The sequence below is a fragment of the Schistocerca serialis genome, chromosome 3 (assembly GCF_023864345.2).
Source record: "Schistocerca serialis cubense isolate TAMUIC-IGC-003099 chromosome 3, iqSchSeri2.2, whole genome shotgun sequence".
Classification (NCBI taxonomy): domain Eukaryota; kingdom Metazoa; phylum Arthropoda; class Insecta; order Orthoptera; family Acrididae; genus Schistocerca; species Schistocerca serialis.
This window is the reverse complement of record NC_064640.1, coordinates 399084868-399101975: the sequence shown is the minus strand read 5'-3', so window position 1 is coordinate 399101975 and position 17108 is coordinate 399084868. Positions and strand designations below refer to the sequence as shown.

The 17108-nt window shown below is 43.6% G+C and overlaps 1 protein-coding gene across 4 annotated transcripts in view; it reads left to right on the top strand.

Moving 5' to 3' along the window:
* LOC126470254 (AP-3 complex subunit sigma-1) overlaps positions 1-17108 on the top strand; it is a 121200-nt gene that overhangs the window by 32232 nt on the left and 71860 nt on the right. The window contains exon 1 of one of the 4 annotated variants that reach the window (XM_050097971.1): positions 1206-1341. The exons of the other annotated variants lie outside the window; for them this stretch is intronic. The gene's annotated coding sequence lies outside the window, so the exon portion shown is untranslated. Of the gene's footprint in view, positions 1-1205; positions 1342-17108 lie in introns of those variants that run through there. 4 annotated transcript variants of the gene reach the window in all.

The following is a 17108-nucleotide window of genomic DNA, read 5'->3' as shown; positions in this document are numbered from 1 at the left end:
CCTGCATTGTAGGATTACCATCCATACAGGAAGGATGACACTACTGGAGACAAGACTAAAGGTAGAGTGGCTGTTTTTACTGATGACAGATGCCATTCCTCTCCTGTCCCTCTTACCACAGCCATGAAAGCAATTGCTGTGAAATTTCTTGCACCTTTTACCATCACAATGTGTTCTTTGTACCTTCTGCCTAATGATGCTCTGGATGCAGGCACACTGGCAGAACTCTTCCTGGCACTCCCATGCCCATTCCTCCTTTTGGGGGACTTCAGTGTGCTGTGGGGCTCAGCTACCACCTGCTCCAGGGGTCAGATGAGCAAGCAACTTGTCCATTTTGAGAATATCTACCTTCTGAATGTGGGCCAGATGACACACTTTTCCACTGCTGCAGGGTCTTTTTCAGCCATTGACCTTTGTTTTTTTCCCCCCAGTTATTGCAGACTCAGTTCAGTGGGAAGTAGCTCCAGGTTTACATTATAGTGATAACTTCCCTGTGTGGATTTGTCTGCTGACTAGGACAGTGACTGACAGCCAACCACGCAGATGGATGATACAAAGGGCAAATTGGTTGCAGTACAGTCAACAGGCTATATTTGAACAAAAGCATTGTGCACAGGACAGTGGCCCATATCACTTGTGAGATCCAGTGGGCTGCCACAGAGTCCATTCACCGATCTAGTAACCACCTCATATGGCGGCCTGTACCTTGGTGGAATGATGGCTGTTGATTGGCAATCGAGGCCAGACGAAGAGCTCTGTGGAACTTCAGACACTGTCCAACTACAAAAAACCTTCATACCTTCAGATTTGCGAGAGGACATGCGAGGTGAATGATAAAAGAACAGAGGTGGGCTTCCTGGAGGCAATCCACGACATCCATTAATAGGTCCACTTCCACTGTGCAAGTTTGGGAATCAGTAAGACCGATTTCAGACAAGGTTGGTACACATCCCCTCATGGCCTTTTTAAGTAATGGGGTCTTGATGGATATGCCAGAAGACATGGGTCAGGTTTTAGCTGAACACTTCATTACTGTTACTGCGTCATCCAGACAAGCTCCTGCTTTTCAGGTGTTCCTTAGGACTGCAGAGATGAAGCTCAATTTCTTCTCGCATAATGAGGAAGTCAGCCACCATCCATTCTCCATGTGGGAACAGGAATCAGCTTTGTCTGCAGCCAGAGACACTGCTCCAGGATCTGATGTGATACATTATGCCATGCTTCGTCATCTGTGCCCAGAATCGAAAGAACAGCTCCTCTGTTGTTTCAATCAGATTTAGTTTGATGGACAGTACCTCTAGACTTGGAAGGCAGCAATATTAATTCCATTCTGGAAACCAGGTAAGGACCGTAGTGCCACTAACAGTTACCGGAGTGTAGCCCTTACCAGTTGTATGGGTAAGACTCTTGAACTCATGATCAACTGCCACCTCGTCTGGCTGCTTGAATCCTGAGGTCACCTGAGCCATTCCCAGTTCGGTTTCAGGCATTATCATTCCACCTTGGACAACTTAATTCTACTGGAGACGGCGATACAGGAGTCCTCCTTATGCTGGAACCATTTGGTTTGTGTGTGTTTTTTTTTTTTTTTTTACCTTGAAAAAGCATATGACACTACTTGGCAGTACATCATCCTTCACCAACTTCATGGATGGGGACTACGTGGACACCTGTCACTTATTATCAAATCCTTTCTCAAGGACTAGTGTTTTCGATATCATGTTGGCGATGCCTTGTCTAACTGCTGTGTTGAAGAGAATGAGATCCCCCAAGGCAGTGTCACATTGTTTTCCATCACTATCAGTGGCATTTCCTCTGCAGTCAGGAGTCCTGTCAAATGCTTTTTGTTTGTAGATGACTTTGCACTTTTCTACTCTTCCTCTGATCTTGTGACAACAATGAGGCAGCTACAGCTGACCATTAGGAGGATGGAAACCTGGGCCATGACAACTGGTTTTCGGTTCTTACCCGAGCAGACTAAATGTGTCAATTTTAACTGTGCTTGACGCAAGTTTTAACCAACCAGTGCTCACAATGGGCGACAATATTTTAACGTTTTCAAGAAACTGTGCACTTTTGGGTTTATTATTTGACTTGAAATTAACTTGGCTCCCACACCTGAAAGACCTACAAACAGAGGGCTTCCAGTCATTGAATATTTTGAAATGCCTTAGCAGAAAAACATGAGGAACTGACAGGTGCCACCTTGTGCAGTTTTATAGGGCATATGTTCAATCATGTTTAGATTATGCCAGCATGGTCTAAGGACCAGCCCATCCTTCCTACCTTGAGATGTTAGATACTGTCCACCCTGAGGACATTTGGATATCAACTGGAGCCTTTTGGACCAGCCCAGTTTCGAGTGTGTGGAGAGGCTGGTGAACCACCACTCTGGATTTGGCGACGTATCCTTTTGGCTCAACAGGAGCTGAAAATCTCAGCGTCTCCTCAGTCATTAGCGTTTAGTGCAATGGTTCAACCCACCTTTTTGATGACTGCTCCATGTGACCAAGCCATTTGGGATATGTGCTACAGACTGTCTGAAGGATCTGGATATATCAGACCTCCAAATACACAGCCAGGGATGGAATGTGTTGCTGCCTTGGCATCTTCTGAGGCCCGAAATGATTTTAAGCTTGACACAGTATAAGAAAGCATGTACTCCAGATTATGTTTCTACAACTGTGTTTTCATCCATTTTAAGTAAGTACCACAGTTTTATTGTTGTTTATACAGATGGATCCCAGCAAGAGAATGTCCTTGGCTGTTCTGCTGTTTTCCCTGATAGAATTTTTAAATTGCACCTTCCAGAACAATTTACAAATTATCATGTGGAATTAGATGGCATTCTGATGGCACTGGAGAGGATTCACAGACATCACCGTACAACTCGCTTAGTGCACTACAAGCACTTCACCAAATGTATCCAGTACACTAGCTGATTCAGCTCATCCATGACTGCTTACAGTGGCTCCAACACCATGGCAAGGAGGTGATCTTTTGCTGGGTACCTGGCCACATCGGGATACAGGGAAGCAATACGGCCAACAAAGCCACCAAGGATGCATGTTGGGATGGTGCTGTCTGTAGATGTCCATCCCATTGCATGTCGTAATCTCATTTTCTGACCGATGCATCGTGCATCAGTGGGAGACTGAATGGTTGCAGATGGCAGGAAACGAGCTGCCTTCACTCAAGTCGGCCACATACACGCGGTGGACTTCATGTCAACCTCACTATTGGAAGGAAGTTCAGCTTGGCTTACTCCTCTGGTGGGAGCATCCACCACTCTGTGAAGTTTGTAGTGTGCCACTTTCAATTCAGCATATTTTGGCAATGTCTGTCAAATATACTAATATTAGGGCAGTGCTCAGTCTCGATGGAGATCTGCCCACCATCCTCACCAATACTGATTCCAGTGTTTAAAGAGTGTTGAAATTTTGTGGACTGTCAGGCCTCTTCCCTAAGGGGAGGGGGCATACTTGAATACATTATAAACTGCTCCGTATGTGGGGACAGCATGTTGTCAAACAACCTGTACAGAAAACCGATAATGCTACACAAAAGGAGGTTGCTAGTGTTAGCACTAGTACCTGCATTTGTCAGTGCACTTGTGCTGCTGCAGTTACTTCACAGCCTACAGTTCCTCCCAAACATCAGACAAGTCTGTGGTCACTAATGTTCTGTACCTCCCTGCTCCTTTAAAGATTCAGTCTTGTCCACTGTCCAGCATTGTCATTATCACTGCTGCATTTGTGCCTCCGAAGCCTACCCACGACAAAAAGTCAAAGGCCAAGTGTCCAGGACTGATGGTGTCTGAAAGTAAACAGTCCGACAATGTCAACGTCATCCTGTATGGTATCTCTCTGGACTGTTTGTTAGAGCTAAGAGACTGGGGCAATTATCTCGCCCCAGGACTTAGCCCCACTCATTACGGGCTCCCCTTCCCGGAGGGAAGATTGGGTGAAATGCAACCCCATGATAGACAGCTATCATCTTACAGTGGAGGGGGGAAGGAGAGACTAAAACTGCTTGCACGGGAATGCACCCTGTTGCTATGTTTGCAAGAAACATATTTTGAAGCCACTGATGCCCTGTGCTACAGGCTAGACCCTTCACCAAAAGGATGACCTTACTGGGGACAGAGCCAAGGGAGGGGTTGCTGTGTTTGTCAGTAACACACATCACTCCTTTGCTCTCCCCCTGCCTACTGACCTGCAAGCAATTGCTGTCGAAATTCATGTATGTCAGAGGATCTGTTTACTCGCTGTATCTACCTCCTCGAGATGCAATAAACTCTGAGGCTCTTATAGATCTTGTGGGAAAACTCCCGCAACTATTTTTTGTACTGGGAGACCTCTTGTGGTCCTCAACCTTTACTTGCCCTCGGGGTCGGGGTTTGAAGAGCCTCATCACATCTCACGAGCTGTGTATCAACAACACAGGTAATCACACTCATTTCTGTACTGTTACTGGGTCATCCTCAGCCATCGACCTCTCTTTCTGCTCTCCAGCCCTCGCAGACTCTGTTCAATGAGAGGTCATTGATGACATTCATTCTTCTGGCCACTTCCCATTGTGCATTCACGTATGGGATGTAATATTCCTTGAAGAGAAGCCACAAAATCTAATGGTCAGCAAGGCTAACTAACACTGTTCAACCAGCTGACTGTGTTTGAACACCGCGACAGCGTCCAGGAATGGGTGACTAAATCATACAAGTGATCAATCATGCCGCTGACTTATCCACCCCAAAGCCCTCAAGTCATCTTTGGAGGCGACCTGTACCTCGGTGGACAGATGAGTGCTGTTCAGCAATCCAGGACAGCCATGCGGCTCTTTGATGATATAAATGCTGCCTAACAGCAGGCCACCTCACAGAGTTTAGAGTTGTGAAAGGCAAGGCTCGATGCATAACAAAGGAGGGCAAGAAAATGTTATGGTAAGTGTTTCTGGACTCTATCAACTGTTCCATTTGTTCTATGAGAGTATGGGAAGCCATAAAGAGGATTTCCTGTAAACACAGCCATTTACCAATAGTTGCAGTGCTGATACAGGGGTGTGTCCAAACAACACCCAAAGACAACGCTCAGACGCTGGCAGAACATTTTGCAAAAGCTACTGCCAATTCCAGCCAGGATTCAGTATTTTGCCACTACCATACGACTGTAGCGAGATGCCAGTTGGACTTCAGATCCAACAGTTTTGAGTGCTACAACTCCCCTTTCTCCATGTGGGACTTGGAATCGGCCCTGTCTGAGGCTCAGGACACTGCACTTAGTCACAACCAAATCCTGTACTGCATGCTTTGACATTTGCCAGCAATGTCAAAGGAAATCCTCCTCTAATGTTTTAATTTGATGTGACGGACAGAGTACTTCCCCAGCTTGTAGAGAGAGGCAATATTTACCGGAGTATCGCCTTAATGAGCTGTGTGGGAAAGACGATGGAGCACATGGTTAACCATCATCTGCTCTGATTGTTACAGACCAGGCAACTCCTTAGCTGCCCTCAGTGTGGATTCTAGGGATTTTGGTCCACTGTCGACAATGTGACCCTGCTAGAGGTGCTATTCAGCAGTCTTTCCTACATAAATATAACTGTATTGGAATATTCTTTGATACTGGTAAGGCATATAATACTACTTGGAGAGACAGTATTATTGCGCAACTGCATCAGTGGAGCTTTTGTAGCCAGCACACCTTCTTCATACAATCTTTCCCATCTCAATGGTTTTTTAAGACCTGAGTTGATGACACACTGTCAGATCGTTTTGAGCAGTAGAATTGTGTCCATCAGGGCAGTGTTTTAAATGTTACTCTCTTTGCCATAGCCATAAACAGTATCATGGCAACAGCAAGGAGTCCTGTACAGTGCTCATTATTTGTGGACAATATTGCTGTTTTATGTTCCTCCTCCGGTGTTGCAATGGTGACCCATAAGTTGCAACTTACAGTGCATTGGTTGCAGGAGTGGTCTGCAAAGATGGATTTTGAGAGTTTTGCAGAGAAATTTGTGTGTGTTCATTTTAATTGTTCTCATCGTATTTTTAATTGACCAATCTTGCGTATGAGGGACACCATTCTACATTTTAAAGACTCTGTGAGGTTTCTGGGCCTTATTTTTTACTTCAAACTGTCATGCTTACCACACCTGAGAGACCTGAAAGCCAGAACCCTGAAGGCACGGGATATCATGGAGTGCCTTAGCTACTTGTATTTGGGAGCAGACAGGACATGTCTGATCCAGTTTGATAGGGCATTTTTGCATTCATGGCTAGAGAATCACTGCATAGTATACAGGTTAGTGAGGCCATCTTACCTAAAGATTGTTGATGCTATCCACCATGAGGGGATTAGGCTAGCTGCAGGCACTTCCAGGACCAGCCCCATAACCAGTATCTGTGCTGAGGCTGAGGAACCATCACTCACCATCTGGCATCAGCTCTTCATGGTGCATCAGGCATGTGAGTTCCTCACAGCTCTGAATTCATCAGCATACCATACTGATGCTCATTCATGCCTGGAATACCTTTTCTCCACATCCACAAGCAACACTGCCTTTTGCGATCTGTGTGCAGTGTGTGCCAAGTCGCTTGGTGTGGAGCACATACAGCCACAAACCCAGGGTTTTAACTGCCTACCATCATGGTTACTGCAGAGACCCAGGATGGTTTTGGATTTAGTGCAGTACAGGAGAGATTTCACTTCTGCTTCTGTTTTTAGTAAGGTATTTTCTGACATTTTATATGAGCACGACAATTGTGTTGCTGTCTTTACGGATAGGAATCCTTTGGTTGCTCTGTTTTCATGAATCGTGTTCTCAAGGTCTAACTGCCTCAAGACTTGACTGTCTTTGACACAGAGTTATATGTGCTCTTTCAGGCACTGGAGCAGATGAAACGTTCTTCTAGTGCTAAATTTCTTGTCTGTTCTGATTCCCTGAGTGTCCTTTACTCTCTACAAAGTTTTTACGCAGCACATAAAATAGTTCAGTGTATCCAGGATGCCATCCTAGAACTATGATGATTGGGGAAGGAGGTGTCTTACTGCTGGGTACCAGGGCACATGGTTATTGCAGGGAATGAAAGGGCAGATCTAGCAACCAAGGAGGCATGTGGTGATCCTCAGTTAGTTCAGTGTGCCATCCTCTGCATGCTGTAGTCTCGATGTCTTGCTTTGGTGAGAGGATGAGTGGTTGGAAGTGACGTCAAATACACTCTGTGTAGCAAAGCCCACAATGTCCCTGTGGCATACCTCCTTCCAGCCATGTTGATGACATGAGGTCCTCCTTTCGTGACTTCACATAGGCCACATTCCTATGATGGGTGGCTTCTTGCTCTGGCTAGAGGACCCTCCAGTGTGTGGTGCTTGTGGCATATAGATCACTGTGTGCCACATTTTATTGGGCTGTGTTTTATTTTTCGACCAGTGGGGCGGAGTTGCTGACAGATCTGCCATGTATTTTAAGTAACATTCAAATGAATGTGGTTTGAGTTTTAATGTTTTGTAAATTTTGCAACATTTTTCCCAAGGTTTTAGGGAGATGGTTTTAATGTGCTAACAGGGCGACTGACTCACCCATGTTTTTTGAAAGTGGTCAGCCGGTGACATTTCCCTGTGCCTTTCTTTTAGCTTCTTTGTCGTTTTACTTGTATTTTAATCTCATGTATAGCTACTTTTACTCTTTCTCTGTTGTTTTAGTGCATGTGAGGTAGTGAGTTTGTGGTCAATTCGAGTGAGGTGGAAGTGAGTGCATGAGTCTGCAACAATTTTAGATTTTATCCACATTTGCTTGTTTTAATTAGTGTGAGGGCTCTGATAACCTTGCTGTTTAGTGACACACACACACACACACACACACACACACACACACACACACACACACACACACACACGCACACAAAGCTGATGGGGATGCCTTTGCCTCTGCCATCGCCCTTAGTACCATGCCAGCTGGAAGTATTGTGCGGCTGTCCAGAGCTCAACCACAGCCATTCTATTGGCAGCAGACTTAGCGGTCCCCTATTCATTGAGATCCTCCTGCCAGAAGACAGTAACTTGATTGACTACAGAAATCGCAGTGAACTTCAGAGATCACAAATGGGCTCTCCAATGTCATAAATGACAACCTTCAATGAGCATCTGATTGCCTTTAAATGGCTCTGTGCCCCGGTCTGTCATCTAATGAAATGGCAGAAACAAAACTGCCGAGAACAGTGTGATACTACCATTGGACTGTGTACCCATTCTTTGTAGGTTTGGGCAAAGGTTTAATGCCACTATGGACACCATTATCTGACAAATGTACCTGTTGTATCCCTGACTAGTGTTGTCTGTACACATCCAGATGCTTTTGCTGTACATGTTGCTCAGCATTCTGCTCGAGGGTCTGCATCTGAGAATTATCAGCCCGTGTTCCATGTCCTCAAACAGTGGGTGGAGGAAAATCACTCAGCTTTCACTACACGTATAATGCTCCATTCAGTGAGTGGGAATTCCTCAGTGCCCTTACTGTTGGCCCTGACATGGCTCCAAGGCCAAACCACATCCACAGCTAACACACCTATTGGTGGACTTCCAGTTTCATGTCCTTTCCATTTTCAGCTGTATCTGGACCAAGGATGAGTTCCCATCTCAGTGGTGACAAAGTGCGATGGTCCTGGTACTGTAATTGGATAAACACTCCCTTGAGATGGACAGCTATTACCCAATTAGTTTCACTGTTGTTACCTGAGAGTTGCTCGAACAATTGACGAGCTGGTGGCTTGGTACCGTGAGTTTCAGGGCTCTTTCGCTCCATTCCAGGCAGTTTTTGCCAAGGTCACTCTAGTGCTGATAATTTGGTCTGCCTGGAGTCTGCTGTCTGGTCAGCTTTTGCCTGGCATCAACACTGTATCACTGTGTTCCTCGAGTTGCAAAAGTCTTATGTCACCACAGGTGTCATCAAATCATTGTTACCCTACATGAGTGGGGTCTCCAGGGGCACACTCCCGATTTTTGTGTGGAACTTCCTATTTTTTAAAATTTTTATTTACTTTTATTTACATGTCAAGTTCCGTAGGACCAAATTGAGGAGCAAATCCCCAAGATCATGGAATGTGTCAGTACATGAAATTAAAACATAATAGTATTAATTAAATGTTTATGAACCTGAAAAAAGTCAATCCATAGGTTTAAGTAAATTCAATCAACTATGCAACAAAAATCAGCTTAATTTTTCAAGGAACTCCTCGACAGAATAGGAGTGACCCATGAGGAAACTCTTCAGTTTCGATTTGAAAGGGCATGGATTACTGCTAAGATTTTTGAATTCAAGCGGTAGCTTATTGAAAATGGATGCACCAGTATACTGCACACCTTTCTGCACAAGAGTTAAGGATGCCCAATAAAAATGCAGGTTTGATTTCTGCCGAGTATTAACTGATATATATATATATATATATATATATATATATATATATATATATATATATATATATATATAATCCGCTCCCGGGATTGGAATGACTCCTTACCCTCTCCCTTAAAACCCACATCCTCTCGTCTTTCCCTCTCCTTCCCTCTTTCCTGATGAAGCAACCATTTGTTGCGAAAGCTTGAATTTTGTGTGTATGTTTGTGTTTGTTTGTGTGTCTATCGACCTGCCAGCGCTTTTGTTTGGTAAGTCTCATATATATATATATATATATATATATATATATATATATATATATATATATGGTCTCTAAATATGTCTGCTTGTGTCTGTATATGTGTGGATGGATATGTGTGTGTGTGCGCGAGTGTATACCTGTCCTTTTTTTCCCCTAAGGTAAGTCTTTCCGCTCCCGGGATTGGAATGACTCCTTACCCTCTCCCTTAAAACCCACATCCTCTCGTCTTTCCCTCTCCTTCCCTCTTTCCTGATGAAGCAACCATTTGTTGCGAAAGCTTGAATTTTGTGTGTATGTTTGTGTTTGTTTGTGTGTCTATCGACCTGCCAGCGCTTTTGTTTGGTAAGTCTCATCATCTTTGTTTTTAGATATATTTTTCCCACGTGGAATGTATCCCTCATATATATATAGGCCATTGTCAAAATACGCAGACTCATGAATAGGGGTCAACAAGAGGTTTATGAACCCCCCGTTTCTGAGCCAAAAATATCCTTTTAGAATGGGAAGAGTTACCCCAAAATGTAATACCATGCCACATAAGCGAAAGAAAACAAGCAAAGTAGACTAATTTTTGTGTCGAACAATCACTCATTTCAGATCTACATCTACATCTACATTGATACTCCGCAAGCCACCCAACGGTGTGTGGCGGAGGGCACTTTACGTGCCACTGTCATTACCTCCCTTTCCTGTTCCAGTCGCGTATGGTTCGCGGGAAGAACGACTGTCTGAAAGCCTCCGTGCGCGCTCTAATCTCTCTAATTTTACATTCGTGATCTCCTCGGGAGGTATAAGTAGGGGGAAGCAATATATTCGATACCTCATCCAGAAACGCACCCTCTCGAAACCTGGCGAGCAAGCCACACCGCGATGCAGAGCGCCTCTCTTGCAGAGTCTGCCACTTGAGTTTATTAAACATCTCCGTAACGCTATCACGGTTACCAAATAACCCGGTGACGAAACGCGCCGCTCTTCTTTGGATCTTCTCTATCTCCTCCGTCAACCCGACCTGGTACGGATCCCACACTGATGAGCAATACTCAAGTATAGGTCGAACGAGTGTTTTGTAAGCCACCTCCTTTGTTGATGGACTACATTTTCTAAGCACTCTCCCAATGAATCTCAACCTGGTACCCGCCTTACCAACAATTAATTTTATATGATCATTCCACTTCAAATCGTTCCGTACGCACACTCCCAGATATTTTACAGAGGTAACTGCTACCAGTGTTTGTTCCGCTATCATATAATCATACAATAAAGGATCCTTCTTTCTATGTATTCGCAATACATTACATTTGTCTATGCTAAGGGTCAGTTGCCACTCCCTGCACCAAGTGCCTATCCGCTGCAGATCTTCCTGTATTTCGCTACAATTTTCTAATGCAGCAACTTCTCTGTATACTACAGCATCATCCGCGAAAAGCCGCGTGGAACTTCCGACATTATCTACCAAGTCATTCATATATATTGTGAAAAGCAATGGTCCCATAACACTCCCCTGTGGCACGCCAGAGGTTACTTTAACGTCTGTAGACGTCTCTCCATTGATAACAACATGCTGTGTTCTGTTTGCTAAAAACTCTTCAATCCAGCCACACAGCTGGTCTGATATTCCGTAGGCTCTTACTTTGTTTATCAGGCGACAGTGCGGAACTGTATCGAACGCCTTCCGGAAGTCAAGAAAAATAGCATCTACCTGGGAGCCTGTATCTAATATTTTCTGGGTCTCATGAACAAATAAGGCGAGTTGGGTCTCACACGATCGCTGTTTCCGGAATCCATGTTGATTCCTACATAGTAGATTCTGGGTTTCCAGAAATGACATGATACGCGAGCAAAAAACATGTTCTAATATTCTACAAGAGATCGACGTAAGAGATATAGGTCTATAGTTTTGCGCATCTGCTCGACGACCCTTCTTGAAGACTGGGACTATCTGTGCTCTTTTCCAATCATTTGGAACCCTCCGTTCCTCTAGAGACTTGCGGTACACGGCTGTTAGAAGGGGGGCAAGTTCTTTCGCGTACTCTGTGTAGAATCGAATTGGTATCCCGTCAGGTCCAGTGGACTTTCCTCTATTGAGTGATTCCAGTTGCTTTTCTATTCCTTGGACACTTATTTCGAATAGTAAAAATGGCAGCATTAAGTCTTTGAACAAGATCCTGAACATGGGCTTTCCACGACAGTTTACTATCTTTCTGAACACCTAGAAATTTGAACTGCAGTTTCACTAATCATATGACCATTCTGTGAAATTAAAACGTCACGTTTTATTGAATTGTATGTTGGAAACTGTAAAAACTGAGTCTTACTGTGATTTAGCATTAGTTTATTTTCTACAAGCCATGAACTTATGTCATGAACTATGCTATTTGAGACAGAGTCAGTGTTGCACACAATATCCTTTACTACCAAGCTAGTGTCATCAGCAAACAGAAATATTTTAGAGTTACCCGTAATACTAGAGGGCATATCATTTATATAAATGAGGAACAGTGGTGGCCTCAACACTGATCCCTGAGGCACTCCCCCACTTGACTGTATCTCACTCAGACACCATATCACAATCATTCTCAACATTGTAAATAATGACCTTTTGCTCTGTTGCTAAAGTAAGAGGTGAACCAGTTGTATTCCATAATGGTCCAGCTTCTGGAGCAATATTTTGTGGTCAATACACTCAAATGCCTTAGTTAAATCAAAAAATATGCCTAGCATTCGAAACCTTTTGTTTAACCCATCTGGTACCTCACAGAGAAAAGAGAATATAGCATTTTCAGTTTTTAAATGACTTCTAAAGCCAAACTGTACATATGATAGCAGATCGTGTGATACAAAATGATCAATTATCCTTACATACACAGCCTTTTCAATAACTTTAGCAAAGATTGATGGCATAGAAATAGGTCTAAAATTTTCTACATTATCCCTTTCTCCCTTTTTTATAAAGGGGCTTTACTACTGAGTACTTTAATCGTTCAGGGAACTGACCATTCCTAAAGGAAAAACTACAAGTATGACTAAATACAGGGCTAATATGTGCAGCAAAGTACTTTAATATTCTGCTAGGCACTCCATCATATCTATGAGAGTCCTTAGTTTTCAGTGATTTAATTATTGACTCAATCTCCCCCTTGTTGGTATCACAGAGGAGTATTTCAGACATCAATCTCGGAAAGCCATTTGCCAAGAAAGTTATATGATTCCCTGTAGAAACTAAATTTTTATTTAATTCACCAGCAATGCTCAGAAAATGTTTTTTAAATACTATACATATATCTGATTTATCAGTATCAGAAATATTTTTACTATGAACTGACTTTGTATTGTCAACTTTGTGGTGCTGACCACACACTTCCTTCCCAACTGACCATATGGTTTTAATTTTATCCTGTGAATTAGGTAGCTATTCTATTTGCATACCACATACTGTTTGCCTTCTTAATAACATTTCTAAGCACCTTCAATACTGTTTGTAATGAGCTACTGCAGCTTGATTGTGACTACTTCTAACACTTTGGTATAATTCCTGCTTTGTTCTACGTGATATTCTTATCCCACTAGTCAGCCACCTGGGTTGCCTATTACTCCTAGTAACCCATGTAGAATGTTCTAATGGAATGCAGCTCTCAGAGAGTATGAGAAATGTGTTAAGGAAAGCATTATATTTATCATTTATGTTATTGGCACTATAAAGGTCCTGCCACACATGTTCCTTGACAAGGTTTAAAAAAATTCTCTGTGGCTGTTGGATTAACTTTCCTACATAGTTTGTAATTATATGTGACATTTGTTTGAGTACAAAGGCCTTTTAGTGTTAAAATTTGTACAGCATGGTCTGAAAGGCCATTCACCCTTTTACTGACAGAATGCCCATCTACTAATGAAGAATGAATAAAAATATTGTCTGTGGCTGTGCTACTGTTCTCCTGCACCCTAGTTGGAAAAAAACACAGTCTGCTTCAGATCATATGAATTTAGAAGATCTACCAACATCCTTTTTCTTACACCAACATGTACAAAATTTATATTGAAGTCACCACATATAACTAATTTCTGGTACTTCCTGCAAAGTGATTAAAGAACCCTCTCTAGCTTGAGCAGAAATGCTCTGAAGTCAGAGTTAGGGGACCTATAAACAACAACAATAATTAGAAGTTTAGTTTCACTAAATTCAACTGCACCTGCACAACATTCAAATATCTGTTCAGTGCAGTGCCATGATACATCTGTGGACTCAAATGGAATACTGTTTTTTATGTACGTAGCCACTCCCCCACCCTGCAAGGAACTCCTAGGAAAACAGCCAGCTAATCTGTGTCCTGGTAAAGGAAACCTCTGCATTGTCAAATTATTTAAGTTGTGCCCCGACATACCAATAATTTCAGTCAATATCTATAGGCAATTCACTACCTTTGTCTCTAATACCTCTTATATTTTGATGAAATACCCTAATTCGTTCTCTACTTGGAAACATAACATCCCCTGTAGGTCAGCCCTTAGAGGGACTTCCTTTAAGCGGGTATACCTATGAGCAGTCTTCAGTCTAAAAAAGGTGCATCTCCAACACCAACTACTACAGGATATTTTCTGTGAGTGATCGCACAACCATTCACTACACTGTCACCTATCAGCTTTGCCAGCCTCCCCTTCTCATACCTATTGAGGTGCATGTGTAGTGAAACCCGATCTACTGATTGACCCAACTGGCACCACTGAAATGTGACCCATGCCCTCTGCCATCAGTGCCCTCCCCAGCCCCATTTTAACGCACCCAACAGCCGCATTAAGATGAGCTGATCGTGATGCTGAAACAGTTGCATGAAATGCGCATTAGTGCCGCCAGTTTGAGTAGCTATCATTACCAGGTCACCACCTACATCATGTTCCCTGTCCCCATCAAGACTGTTCCCTGCTCCACCCACTATCACTACCTGATCCTTCTCCGTAAAGTTCCTACATAACTCCCCTAAGCTGTCAGTCACCTGAGCCAACTGTGCAATAGGCTTCACAATGCTGGTGACCCGTTACTCACTCCCCAACACTTCCTTCAACTGCTGGCTCACACCTCTACCGTGCGAACTACCTAGCAGGAGAACCTTCTTCTTTCTTTTAGTCTTTGCAACTGACCTAGGCCTACTAACTGCTGAGGACTGCTACATGTTCCCTACATCTACAGCTACAAGACACTCTTCTCCACTCAACTCTGACAGTTGGTCAAATCTATTGCATATACACAAAGTATAACTGTCAGAATACCTTCTCCTCCTAGTGGCCTTCTTGCCAACTGTCAGTTCCCATTTCTCACCACCCTTCACCCTCCTCAACCTATGTAGTTCCTCCTTTGTGTGTTGTAACTGCACCTGAAAGGCACAGATCTTATACTCCTGCTCTTCTATCAACTTATTTCTACTACAGATTCTGCATTCTCAGGAGAGAAACTTGCTAGAATGCCTGGCTTCCCCACTGCATTCCCCCCAATAAAAATACTTTGAACAAATCCCACACTGTAACCCACTACTCACAAACCTAGCCAGCTGTGGTGGCCAAGCGGTTAAAGGCGCTACAGTCTGGAACCGCGCGACCGCTACGGTCGCAGGTTTGAATCCTGCCTCGGGCATGGATGTTTGTGATGTCCTTAGGTTAGTTAGGTTTAAGTAGTTCTAAGTTCTAGGGGACTGCTGACCTTAGAAGTTAAGTCCCATAGTGCTCAGAGCCAGCCACAAACCTACGACAGAGCCCACACTTACCACTAATGGTAAAATTACACAGTCACTGAAAAAAACTATCTGTCTAGGTTACTTAAGTTCAGTTACACCAGTAGAACTATTTATAGAACTAACAATAGCTGTCTTGAAATTTTTTGTCTACTAAGAAAGCAACTACTTGTATTAATACTACTGCACCACAGCTAATACCAGTACCAACAAAACTCAACAAAACTAACTAAAACCAAAAATTCAAGCGGTTACTGGAACACTCAACAAAGTTAAAACACCGAATGAAAATTTTAGTGAAATATTTCACTAGAAACAATAAGAAACGTCAGCTGAAAACTAAAGCATGAATTTTATAAACGATTTCAATGCAAAGAAAACTCTTAAAAACACAGTGAGCGAACATTTCCAAAAGTTTATTAAATCATTATTTTGCCACAAGCAGCACGAAACACCGCTGAAAACTATTAAATTTAATAACTGTGTAACAGAGCACAAATAGCTTTGTCAGTACTTAGCTTTATAACTGCTATAGCTGCAACTGCACATCGCAAAATGTAAACACGCTACTGAGGGGTGAGGCTTGGACGAACACTGTCACCCTTCAACCAGCCCTGTGAACAGACTACTAGCAGAGGCTGGTGTCCGTCCACTAGAAATCGGGTGGCAACAACTGCTACTCTACTATGCCATACATTCACTGCTCCCTAGAGCGTTCAAACTAACATGTCCTTTTTCCTGGTAGGTAGATCAACCTCCGGCAACAATGATCCAGGACTGGAGTCATGATCACAGTTCATGTACAGCTTCTCTGCTCTGAATTCCAACTTCCCCTCTTGTGCCTCCTCCCCCCCGCCAGCATGTCTCAGTTCTGTCTTGATCTATCATTCGGACTGAAAGACACTGTTAACCTCCATGGTTTTCCATGACTTGTTCCTGGCCATCACTGTTGATGCATATCCGAGTTTGGAAATGGTGTAACTGATGGTTTTATGATTGACGGACAAACCAGTTTTGCATACAGATATACAAGGTGCAGTGAACTATGTTCCCTGATGACTGAATGCAGTATATTCACTGACAATTGGTGGTCATCACTTGAGCCCTTAGTCTCATTCATTATTGCAACCACGAGACATTATTAATTGACAGTGACTTGCTGAGTAGTCTTCAGGCTATCAACTAGTGCTACCCTCGACATCTATTGATAGTGATTATCCAGGATCTGCTGGCTGACCTCAATCAAGCTGGATGGTTGGTTGTCTTTTTCTGGACCCTAGTGCCTGTTGGGATCGAAGGGACTGTGCATGATGACCAATTGTCTGTGTTGGCTACCACGATGCAAATTTTGTAAGTGGGCATACCAGAACTGGACCATTGATTGACTCTCTGCCGACAGTTGGAGGCTTTGAAAAATGATTGGTGTGCTCTGGTTTCTCTGAACAAACTGCTGGCAGTAAAGGGGACCATGACCTTGTGGCTGTTTCCCCTTTATGATTCTCGTAGGGAATCTATTCCCCCCCCCCCCCCTTCCCCCAAAGTCCTTAAGTCCTTCCCCTGCTAGGGGGCTCGTGGTTATTTTGTGAGTTCGTGCGTGACACATACGGTGCCCTGAGCTATTGCAGCCCATTCTTCCTTCCTGGACTGCATTTCCTTCACTGTCGTCCTCCCTCCCCAGCCTGGCTCCTTCCCCACTGCCCCCCCCCCCCCCCCTTCGCGTCTATGGTGTGGAT